Raw genomic sequence first — 12,536 nt, 5'->3', positions numbered from 1 at the left:
GGCTAATTAAAATTTACTATAAGATTTAGTAATATGATTGCTGCATTCATGCCGAGGCATTTTGGTTTTTGTCTGAGTGTGGGGTTAGAGTTGAGTGGCTTTGAATTCAAATCTAGTTAGAATTTGGAGCAAGTTTGTAAAAAACAGAAAATGAAAAAGTTTCTCTTTTCTTTTCCTTCCCCGCACCCCATTCCGGCCCTGGCCATTGGTGGCCTAGCCCCACGCCTCCCTTCCCTCCTCATGATTCACGCGCGTGGCCCGGCAGCACGACCTGCTCGGTAGCCCACTCCACGCGCCTTCTCTTCACCACACGCGCGTGCGCACCGTGGCCCGGCTCAGCGCGCCATTCGGCCCAGGTGAAGGACTGTTTCGCGCTCGTACCAGCGCGCTGCCATTTTCCCCTCTCCTCTCATTGCATCGCAGGACCCGCACGTCAGCCGCTCCCTTCTCCTTCTTTCTTCGCCGTCCGGTGATGGCGCTTGCCATCCATGGCCGCTTGCCCGCCGCGCCACCGAGCCAGCCAAGGCAGTCATTCAAATCCCATGTTGATGCTGGGCGATTGATGCCACACATGTTCCCTCTTCTGCCGCGCCCCCACTCGCCTATAAACCCCGCCACTGAGCCCTTTCCGTTCCCCTTTTCCCCGTTCACAGTCGAGCTCGCGCCCGCCACTGAAATCCGCCCGCTCCGGTGCTCAATCGCCATTGACGTCTCACCCAGGAGCTTCGCCATGCCTCGCCGCATCTGTAGGTGCATTCTTCTCCTCGTTTTGGTCACCAATTTCCTGGGTTCACGCTCACTAGCGACTTTCCTCTTCACAGTCTGCCACTGCACATCGCCGGTCATCTTGGAGCCAACCCAGAGGTCGGTAGCATCTCCGTTGGACTCGTGGTGAGCCACTCGACCTCCCTGCACCCTTCTTTTTGTGAATGGTGCTCTAGAGCGCCGTACCAGCGAGCTCCAGATCACACCATTCATGGTGCCACCGTGGGGCCGTTGTCTCGACGTGCTTCCTCACCCTTCGTTTATGCCGTGTTGAACTCGCGTTGTTGCGCTCGTCACTCCCGTGCCCTCGGTTTGGTCTGAGGCGGCCGGAATCACCGTACCGGTGATCACCAGCAAGCTTGGGCCATTGGCAACCATGGCGCCGCCGCGCTAGCACTGCATGCCGATGAGGGGAGCCCTCCCTTTCTTCTGCGCCGTTAGATCACAAGTTGACGGCTCTGATTAGAGCGTACCCCTTCGGGGTCATGACGGGTCCACCGTGGACCATAGACGTGGTGCACCGCGCCTGCGTCAGCGTGTCCACCGCACACCTGGTGCACCGAGCCAATCCATGCGTGCCGCGTGGCGCCCAGTCAGCGGCAATGCGGTCAAACCACGGTCAGCCAAGCACATTTTGTGGTTTAGCCCTTGCATTTTCTAGAAATCAACCCACAGTCCAGCCTTAGTTTAAAATCATTTCTTTTCAGTCATGTTTTCTTCTGTTTTAGCCCTGGTACTTTTGAATAATGGTGCGCGCCATCCAGACCACGGTAGAGTTCAGTTTTTATTCAAATTTGAGTTCGGTTTATTTATAGAAATGCCATTGAAACTTGTTTTATACGTAACTTTTGCGTTTTAAATCCGATTAGAGTGATTCTTTCGCTCATGTGTTCATAGCAGTATGTAGATTAGTTCTATAAGCTTTTTAGTCTCTGTTTCTACTATTTGGTGTACTATTCTAATAGAAGTATATTTGTATGCATGTGATGATTAGAATGGATGCTTGATTGGTGGATTGAAACACGTATAGAGGGTGATCAGTTCGAGGTTGCTGAGGATCAGTTGGGTGACCAGCAGTACCAGAAAGGAGACTTTAAAGAAGGCAAGTGTAGGAAAGGGCCCCTTGTACCTATGAACTCTACAATTCATATGCATGCACGTGTTTAAATTTGAATTACCTTTAAGGACTTTACCTAGATTACTATTCGAACCACATATCCTTGATACCTATGGTTTGGGATGCATTTTGGATAGTTGCTGCAGTGCTCAACATAAAATAAATGTTAAACATGACTAAAGGTATTATGTAATATTGTAAAATGGAGCTTTTTAACAATAATTAGGGGGCTAGAGTAGTGGGTTGAGTGCTCTAGTGCCTCTCTAGAAGGACTTAATCCTGAAGCAGCCACCCAGGAGGTTTTGTACAACCCCGAGTGTCAAATATCTCTGACTTTAACCTGTTAACTAGATTGTACTAGCTCGTCTGTAGCTTTCCGTAAGGGCAAGAGGGAGGCACTAGTTGGTATGTTTCTTTTCCTACTAGGGTGTGTATCGTGCCACGACCATGAGTGCTACCCCTAGAGGGCGGCCACATACGGCTAGACGGCTGGAACCTTAGCATCTACGACATGTTAGTGCGAATAGCGAAGGGTTACGTAGTGAAACCCTGCCACACCTCCTAGGTAGAGGTGATGTGGCCTTTGCAAACTCTGGCATTGGGAATCATGGCTCGGTGGGTAAAGTTGTATAATTTCTGTAGAAATATTTAACCTGTTATAACAGCCGTCCTCACGGATACGAGCGATCTGGATCCTTCATGATTAGTGGTTACTATGGATGGTTGGGAATTGACATAATCTTGATTATTCATTATTACCACTTGGGTTGGGTTTATTCACTAAAGTAGTGATTCAGGATGGTAAAACTTGACCAACTAAAATTGCTAACCGCAGTCAAACCGTGTCTAGCCTTTTAGCCTCATAGATCCCTTTGTTATACTTGCTAAGCATGGTGTGCTTACACTTGTTTTACATTAAATGAAAATCCCAAATGGGTAATAGATAACGTGTATGAAGAGTTTCCAGAAGATGTCTAGGATTACTAGGATGATATCCCCCAGTTGGAGTCCCTGTGGCGTTTTGGGCTTAGTTCTCTACTCTATGTAATAATGTTGCCAATGAGCAAGACTTGTGTTAACTATGTGACGAGATATGCGATGTAATAAAGTACTTTACTTTGATATTATTGCAATTTAAGATTATATGTGTGTTTGGACATCCTGGGCGCACATATATGAGCACTTGGTTTGTTATGCAAAATTGGGTGCGACACGGCGGCGAACCTCGTGGTGGTGCTTCTCGTCACTGGCTGCGCACCCTCTCTAGATCGGTGCTAGGGTTTCGTCGGTGGGAACTGTAGCTCGGTCAACCTCGTGAAGAGAGCCGACGGCCCCCACCTCTTTTTATAGCGCAGTGTGATGGAGGCCAACCAACCATATAGGGTTGGACGCCACCGATCAGGACGCGAGGGCCCAACTCGCCCGTTGGGCCGAGCTGGAGAGATCATCACTAACACAAATAATAACACTTTGGTGCTGTACTACTGAACAACATACGTCACGTTTATAAAGCAGCAGAAGCATACGCGTATAGAATGGCAAGTCTCAACCGCACCATGTGCCTTTGTGCCTTTAGCAATTTACGTATGGAGACGACGCCGCTACAGTTTTTTGTGATCATATGTCATGTGAGGACAGGTAGATGTTAAGGCCTACCGAACCGTGGCGGTTCTTGCCAATGCTATCTTTGTTTATATCTCGCCATTTTCGCCGCCAGTACACCTTGCCTAAACCTACCTGACTGTGCCTTCACAACTTGCATGCGGCACTATATTCAATCATTCGAGTGATTAAGTAAAATATATCTCCATCAATGATTTCAGAAGTTGTAAGCATTTTTTAACTGAATAGTACGGGACCGTGTCAATAGTTTGTCGAAGATAATGTTTTTGTACTTCTGAATTCTGATGCCGTCCCTACTGAATATAAAAACAAATGTTTAGCGTCCGTCAAGAATCTTTTCTGCACCAGTAATGCACTGCCGATATATATTAGCTTCCTGTCCTAAAAGTTCTCTGCCCATCTTTATTTATTTGCAAAATGATGGTGTCTGCGTTTGTTTGCTGGGAAAATTGGTTTTATAGCATTGAAAGATTACAAGAATCGAAAAATACCACCGAAAGAGCTCTGTTACGTAAAATACCATCGGAAGATGGAAACGCTCGGAAGTAACGTCGTTAGGTCCATCCGCATCCGCTCAACTTGAAAAGATAAAAACAAAAAAAAAGCCATGGCGTCGCTGATCTCCAAGCCCAGGTGGTTCCTCTGGATGGCAAGCCTCTCGCCGCTGTCGGCGGGGAGGCACTCGCAGCGAGTCGAACACCGCGGTGAAGTACCGGAGGCTGGCCTTGAACGGCGGAACCGCGGAAGCAAGCTTGAGCGTCCTCTAGACGTGGCATTGCCGCCGGTGCCGGCCCCGTCTTTCTACCAAGAGCTTGCTGATGGGAGCGGATGCGAGCCAACGCGCTGGACGCTTTTTCTCTTGTGCTCGTCATCGATCTCTGTGCTGTCGGGAACACCAGGTTGACGACCACGGTCGTGTCGCTGTCAACCTTGATGCGTTCATGGAAGCCACCGTCTAGAGTCTGGACCATCCACGATGCCTTCGAACTTGAATCTTAGGTTGGGGCACCCGCTTGCGAACCGCGCCAGCCACGCGCCCACACCTCGGTTTGCCTTAGCTCGTCAGAGTTCGTGCCGAGGCCGGTGATTCGCAGGGAAAATGGCTCGTCAAAGTCGCCGTCGTCGTGTGAGCTGCTGCTGCTCATGCTCGCGGCGGCGCCGGCCGACAGGGACTGGATTGAGGGAGAGCTCGGCGAGCGACCGGTGTTGCTCGAACCCGAGAGGGAACACGCCGGAGAGCCTGTTCATCGAGAGCCGCAGGACGCGCACCGCCGGAGACGAGAAGTTGAACACGCGGAGCACCAGGAGGCCCAGGTGGTCGATCACCGCCGTTCCGGGACTCTAGCCAGCCCGTCGGCGAGCACGTTGGGGCTGACGTCGAGCACCTCGAGGGTCCGGTCGTCTGGAGCCGGAGCAGACCCGTGGGCAGCGCACCACGGATCGCGTTGCCGGAGAGGTTGAGCACCCGGAACGGGGTGAGGCTGGCGAGCGATGCGGCCACCTGCCCCCGCAGTGTCCAGTTGGGCAGCGCCAGCCCGACGATGGCGACCGCCGCCTCGGCTTTGCCGCACATCACTCCGTTCCAGACGCAGCACCGATTGTCTGACGCAGAACCCGTGCAGCGCGGCGAGGTCGTCGGCGCCGCACGGCTGCACGGCGGCGCCGCTCCTGGACCGCGACAGCACGGGCGCGCGTAGCACCACTAGCAGCATCGCCGCTACTCTGCTCTGCTCGTAGCTAGCTTGCTAATGGTGATGGTAAGCAAGCGCCATGCAGTTTCTCACATGTTGGTTGTCCGCAAGCAGTCCGGACGGTGAGCAGTAGATGGATGGAGGAGGAAGAAGGAGCGTCCCAGGCTCCCGGCGGGTGGAGATGGACGCCGTTACCTCCAAACGTGACATAACATGACGGAATGCTATTCTCAGGTAACGTTTCCATCTTTCGATGATATTTTAGGTAACAGAGCTTTTTTAATGGTATTTTTCGATTCTTGCTATCTTTCCATGCTATAGAACCTTTTTTCCCTTGTTTGTTTCGGTTGGCTCGAATAGATAACTTGGATCCTTTTATAAGCTACTACTCTACATCTTAAATAAACAGGTCATAAAGTAAGCTGCTTTCTTAGAGGCAATGTAGCATCGCTTTTCAAAGAAGATATTCACATTTTTAAGATACCACGTAAGGAATTGTTCCTTTTTGCATTCCTAAAAGAAAACCAACGTGCAGTACAATTTGGTGAACGGTTTCTCGTTTCAGGAAACTTTCTTTGTTGGGTTTTTAATCGGCAACATGTCCTAATCTGTCAATCCAACCGTAAGCGATCGACATCCATGATGAGAGGAGAATATATAATCCAGCGGTAGGTATATGGGGAATGGGAAGCCCATAACCACCTCGTCTTTTGCCAATACTCTTCTCCTACTCTTCTATTCTCTGCGCTGATCTCACCAATAGATGCCTCAGAAGACCAAACTTTAACTTTCTGCATAACATATTCACACGTGGCAGCACCTTTGATTCCTGCAGCAAAACACATGCACGAATAGTTTACTCTCATATCGAAATCAGCCACTCGGTATCTAACTAAAATATCTCCAAGTTTCTCCTGTTTGTGTTCCATCATTGATGCTTGGTAAATAATGACCCCACACATGACAAAACTCTGCATGCATGCAGAACAAGTCCTGCCTGACTCCTGTAAATAAAAAACACAGATTAAGGAACAGCTGACTTCCATCCGAAATAAAAAATAAAAAAATAAAACTAGACTGGGATCTGCTCATCTGTCATCTCCTGTTTGCAGCCATTTTGACTTGCTCAACTGCCGCACTGACGTAGCTTTCGTCGCATATTCGCGTCGTCGAAGTTGTTACGGTTCGGCCACGCATGGGTTTCGCGCCACCATTGACGGACGGGTTTGTTAAGACTCTCCCAAGAACAGATAGCGTGCGCAGGTATGCTTTAAAATGTTTGTTTTTTTGCATCCGGCGAGCCGTGTGGGTTTCCACTCTCCAGATCCTACGTGCGCGCGACTGCGATTGCATGACTGCAGCAGGCGCATGCAGCTGAATGACCTGCGATGATAGTCAGAGCCCGCCTAACCGGACTGACCGTTTCAGCGATCGAGGCCACGGCCTGAAACAGCTGGAGATTATCGTGCATGATCCATCCAGGGTCAATTCTGCTGCGCTTTTGTATATCCTGCAGTCGTTTTTTCCCCAGTTTCACGACCCTAGTCCATGCGGTCAGATTGGGAGAAGTCGGGAACGAAAGGTTCCGGGTTTCACTTAGCAGCCCCGGCCACTCGTCTATGTCCAATCTTTGCTACTGGGAAGCATCATCCAATTTGACCAGACTGAAGTTGATACACTGGAAAATCAATAGATTTACAGTCTTGAAACACACGCTGAGTCACGCAGTCCTGTTAGATGTGTGCAGTTCTTATCGTGAGTTCTCCATTCTTCACGTTTTTATCGAGAATTCTTCAAGTCCTCCCATGTCAGCGAAGGAACATAAAGCCTCCATTCTTCAAGTTCAGCCTTCTATTCAGCACTGCAAAATGATCTTCAGGAAAGAGTCTGCTCAGGTTATCCTTTAGAGCAAAACAAAAATGTGAGCCTCTTATCAGTTGTCAATTGGCTAGAAGCTTTTGTGTAATTCTGTTGGTTTTCTTAGTCTCCTTTTTTGTTTCGTGATTTGTTTGTAAGACTCTTTTGTTTTTGTGAATAAATTTCCAAAGAGTCTTACAAACGCATGTGTTTCCTTATAATTTTTTTCCCCGGAAATGTTTCGTCAATCACAAGCCAAGCTTTCCCAGGAGAGAGCCTCGGAGACCTGTGGCCCATATGATAAGTCGTCCAGCCCAGGGCAGGCAAAAAGGCCTGGCCCGAAATTACCAACGCGACCCACAACACCAACACTCCAACAGGACCACCACCACCACCACCTCATGTGTCATCGTCGATCCAGTCCATGCACCGGGTGCAGGGCCGGAGCCAGGGCGGCGAAACAACGACGCACCGGGCCGTCTCGTCTACGATTTGGTTTCTCGTGGACCACGACTCACGCTGGCCCCGTACACCACTCGTGCGCCAATTCCTCCTCCCCCTCCCCCTCCCCCTCCCCCTCCTGCTCCCCGACAAGGCAGCAACAAGCTGATTACCTGACTCATGGCGGGACGGATGACATCCCCAAAACCCTAACCCCGCGCCACTTGCCGTCACTGCCGCACCCGCGTGGGCCGGCCCAGCGGCCTCAACCCGAACCGAAGCGCCATTGATGAGCCCCGAGCCTGCCCTCGCCGCAGGCAGCGATGCACAAGCTCCTCCCACGCGCCGCCTCCTTGCTCGACGCCGCCGCCGCCGCGGCCCCCCTGCTGCTCTCCTCCCCACGCATGCCCACGCTGCGCCTGGCTGGTAGCCCGTTCGTACCCACGTGCCCTGGCGCAAACCCTGGCCGCATCCGCTCGCCGCCGTGGCTGCGCTGTGACGCTGGGAGGAGGCGGGGACTCTGCTCCGCCGAGGCGGCGAGGCGCGGGGGCGATACGGAGGAGAGGGAGAAGGGTGGCGGGGGTCGCAATGCGCCAGAGAGGTAGCAGAGAGGTCGGAGTGATGCGCTGGTGGGAAGTGGGGAGCTGCTTGCCATTCCCGGAGTCGGGCCACGGAACCTAAGCTCGTGGACAAGGGATTCGATGACGTGGCGCAGCTCAAGCAGTTCTACAGGGATAAGGTGTGCGTTGAGCTATTCCTGTGTTCTGTTTCATGGAATATGGATTACGTTAAATTTCTACTGCCTTCTTTTTAAAGGACTCAAAGGGGTCTTGAGTTGTTATACTCTTATATGGTTTGCAGGAGTTTACATCAAGTCCTGATTATATCTCGCAATTTACTCTTAGCTTCAAAGCCTGTCTTCAACACCGTGAGCAATCACGGGATAAGCTGATTTCATGTGGCTCACACTATATTTTGCGAGGCTGTCCCCATATTGTCATGGTTTAAATGTTGTGTTTTCTCTTCCAACCAGTTGTTCCCATGCTTAGTAAGATAAAATTAGAATATTCTAATTTCTTGTGTCCTTCTTTTTTCTGTCAAAAGCATTACAGATTGATATGTTGAATGTATATGTTGGAATTGTACTCTCATCAGTGCAACTTTCTAAATCTGACTAATTGTAATGGTGAAATTCTAATGAGAAAACAGCAAGAACAAATTACTTTTGTGGTTCACTTTGTGGCCTATCTTTTGCTCTTGGTTTATTTTGCCAAACCTGCTTTGTGATTATTCTGGAGACTATTTACTGAATGTCTGAATGATGTTTATTTAATCTAAGGTCAATGTAATTCGTGCTAAGTGCTAACATTTTGTGAGTATTTTGCAGTTCTTTGGCAAGTCTAATGAGAAGATGGTTGAGTTCTTGCAAAATTCAGTTGGCATCATTCACAAGAACCATGCTGAGAGTATAACTTTGTTCATTAAAGAGAGTGTTGATGAAGAGCTGAAAGGCACCGATACATATAAGCTTCCTAAAAATAGGAGGCTGACCTTCTGTGTAGAAGGGAATATCAGTGTTGGGAAAACTACCTTCCTTCAAAGAATAGCCAGTGAAACTATCGAACTACGTGACCTTGTAGAAATTGTACCTGAACCTATTGCTAAGTGGCAGGATGTTGGCCCTGAATACTTCAATATACTTGATGCTTTTTATACGGAGCCACAGAGGTATGCACACACCTTCCAGAATTATGTATTTGTGACAAGAGTCATGCAAGAGAAGGAATCTGCGTGTGGAATAAAACCTCTTTGGCTGATGGAAAGAAGCGTTTTCAGTGATCGAATGGTAGGTTTACCTTCGTTGTAAAAACCACCTTGATGACGGATCAAATGCTTTGATGTAATTTGAATTTCACCTTTTGGTCTTTTTGTTTTGTCAATTTCTGTTCCTATTTTAAGGAATGGTTTTTGTTGATATTTTCAGGTTTTTGTTCGTGGTGTGCATGAAGCAAACTGGATGAATGAGATGGAGATCAGCATTTATGACTCTTGGTTTGACCCAGTTGTGTCATCACTCCCAGGTCTTATCCCTGATGGTTTTATTTATCTAAGAGCTAGCCCTGATACTTGCCACAAAAGAATGCTGGTGCGAAAAAGATCAGAGGAGGGTGGTGTTACTCTTGATTACCTTCGAGGTTTGCATGAGAAACACGAGAGCTGGTTACTTCCATCCAAGGGAGGAGGTTCTGGCGTGTTGTCCGTCAGTCAGCTTCCAGTTCATATGGCGGGCTCCCTGCCTGCGGATATACGAGATAGGGTATTCTACTTGGAAGGAGATCACATGCATTCAAGTATCCAGAAGGTAACTTTCTCCAATTTTTTTCATGTTTTTATAGTGATCTAGTAAGGAGTTATTTGGTCACATGGGTGAGGCACTGAGGCTCTTTCTTGACAGGTTCCTGCTCTTATCCTGGACTGCGAACATGACATTGATTTTAACAAGGACATTGAAGCCAAACGACAGTAAGTTCTATACTTCATAAGTACTAATATTCTGTTCATTTTCCATTAGTGTTAACCGATTGTTGTAGCTGGAAGTTGACTATAGCATCCACAGTGTCCTGCAAAAGCTAACGTAAAGCAATAAATGCAGCACTGTTCCTAGGCAATAAGCATTGTAGAACTGCACCGTAGGGGGAAAAAACTTTAAGGTGCGCTGTAAGCTTACTGCTCGAGCATAAGGAATACAAAATAATTTGTTTCTTCTCTCACTCTCGCCCTATCTCAAGTACGGCAGTTGGTTCTGGCGGTTTGGCGCCACCACCGGGAGCTCACCAGATCTGGTCCCATGCGCCTCTGCAAGCTCAAGGGAGGGCTCTGGACGAGAACTTGATTTGGTCAGATGGGACAGAGGAGCTCTGGAAAGGTTTGCCAACGGCAGATCGGGGAGGACCTCCCCTGCTAGATGCGCGATCACCACAAGCTCCTCATGCTTCCGAACTCGGCTTGCGACCTTCAGGCTCCACGAGGCCCAGGCACAGGCGTGGTAAGCAGAGCAGGGACTAGGGCGAGGCTGTGAAGATCAATGGCTCTGACTCGATAGCCAATGGCTCCGATTCCAGCTAAGAATAGCCGCGTGCATACTGCACTGCTGTGGAGAGAGGATTGGGAATGAGCCATGGAGGGAAACGAGCTTGGCCAACAGACGGAAGGGACGATGGGGTGCAGATGGAGTTGATTGGAGAATTGCGGGATTTTTAATTATAGCATGGGACCCACTTAAGACCCAATTGAACCATACACATTGTGTCAGATGCAATAACTATTGCCTATTTATCTGGGCCCCACCTTAAACTGCAGTCGGGCTATAGACATTGACCTTTCCCTAAGGCATTTGAATTGGCAACTTTTAAACTTTGTCCTTTGGTAGATAGTGGTTTACTAAGCAATTGTAAAATAATGAACTCTATGTATACATGGTATAAAATTGAAAGTATTGTATTTTGAATTGAACTATCTGATACAAATAGTGCGGACTAGCTGTGATTTGCTAGCACAGTGGTTTAACAGTGGGTTCAATGTGTAAATTTTAAGCTTATCGTGTTTTTGGGTATCTTTGGGGTTAGGTTTGGCTTTAATGTTTCCACAAGAAAATTTTTGTACATTCAACAAGTTTCTGAAGGGCGGGCCTGGTGCAAGCGGTAGTCTTACCGCCTGTGGCTGGAAGGTCCCGGGTTCGAGTCGCGGTCTCCTCGCATTGCACAGGCGAGGGTAAGGCTTGCCACTGACACCCTTCCCCAGACCCCACACAGAGCGGGAGCTCTCTGCACTGGGTACGCCCCTTTTACATTCAACAAGTTTCTATGTGACGTTGTTATAAATGTAGCTTATTTTGTGGCTCCTGTTCCTTGACCATCTCACGTGGCCTAATTTACAACTTGCAAGTTCTAGCTTCTTGGCATCCTGACTGCTAAAGTTTTACTAACAACTAATTGATTGAAGGCTAGGCGTGCCTGTGTGGTTTCTTTTCTTGACCATGAATAAATGAACATATACTGATTCTGTGTCTCACTTCATAAACAATCTGGAAGTCTTTGAAATGCTGCTGTACATATACTTGCTCCATTTATTAATTTGAGTTGTTTTTCAAGACCAAGTCTTGCGTGCAATAAATTCGTGTTGGTGTCTGATTCCTCTTGCAATTATTATTGTGATGACAAACTTTTCTTTGTCTTGATTTTATTTTTCCATATCAAAACTTGATGCATCTTTATCAGAACACTCCATGTGCTTTAAAATCCGACATTCAAGTATTTTTTTATATTTTCCTTGAAGATATGCTCGGCAAGTTGCGGAGTTCTTTGAATTTGTGAAGAAAAAGAAGGAATCTCCTACAGCAGAGACGACTGATGGCGATAACAAGAGTATCAACAGACAGATTGTGCTGCCGCACAGAGGTGGTTTGTGGGTGCCCGGAAGCAGCCCATTACCAGAATCAGCTCTAAAGTCGTTTGATTTCAGGAGAACAATGTCTTCCTTCCTCTCAACTTAAGGGGGCTATGCGCTATCAATTTCTGCCCACAACCTGAATTGGTGCGGTCCAGCAATGTATCTCGATTGCAAAATATATAGACCTTTAACTGTCGACCCTGTAAATGTGTAAAGATTACATAGAAATTTAGGCTTTTAGATAGTGTTGGCGTACAATGTATTATACTAGTGGCACAGAGCAGGAGCTCTCTGCACTGGGTACGCCCTTTTATCCAACTCTGTTGCCTGTAATTGTTGATCGTGCTGCTTTCTGTTTCCCTGTAAATGTTGATCGAGTGCTTTCTGTTTACCTGTAAATGTTGATTGAGCTGCTTTCGAGGCAGTACTTGGTAAATTTGGGGTGGCATCAGACTTTTTTGTTTTATCGTGGTCTTTGGGCCACAATCTCCCTTATCTGGATTCTTGCTATGGCATTCTGCTCGGCCGCTCAATTGCTTGGTGGCTTGGTCCAATGGTTGTTGCGCTGTGGTAGTACCTACGTTGGCATTGCC

The 12,536-nt window shown here is 48.1% G+C and overlaps 1 pseudogene; it reads left to right on the top strand.

Moving 5' to 3' along the window:
* The first annotated feature begins 7,624 nt into the window (after window positions 1-7,624).
* Window positions 7,625-12,232, top strand: LOC136459532 (uncharacterized; annotated as a pseudogene).
* Window positions 12,233-12,536: the final 304 nt, after the last annotated feature.

Source organism: Miscanthus floridulus, chromosome 6 (genome assembly GCF_019320115.1).
Source record: "Miscanthus floridulus cultivar M001 chromosome 6, ASM1932011v1, whole genome shotgun sequence".
NCBI classification, from domain to species: Eukaryota; Viridiplantae; Streptophyta; class Magnoliopsida; order Poales; family Poaceae; genus Miscanthus; species Miscanthus floridulus.
Note: the sequence above shows the minus strand (reverse complement) of the source record. Positions and strands in the feature narration are given on the sequence as shown.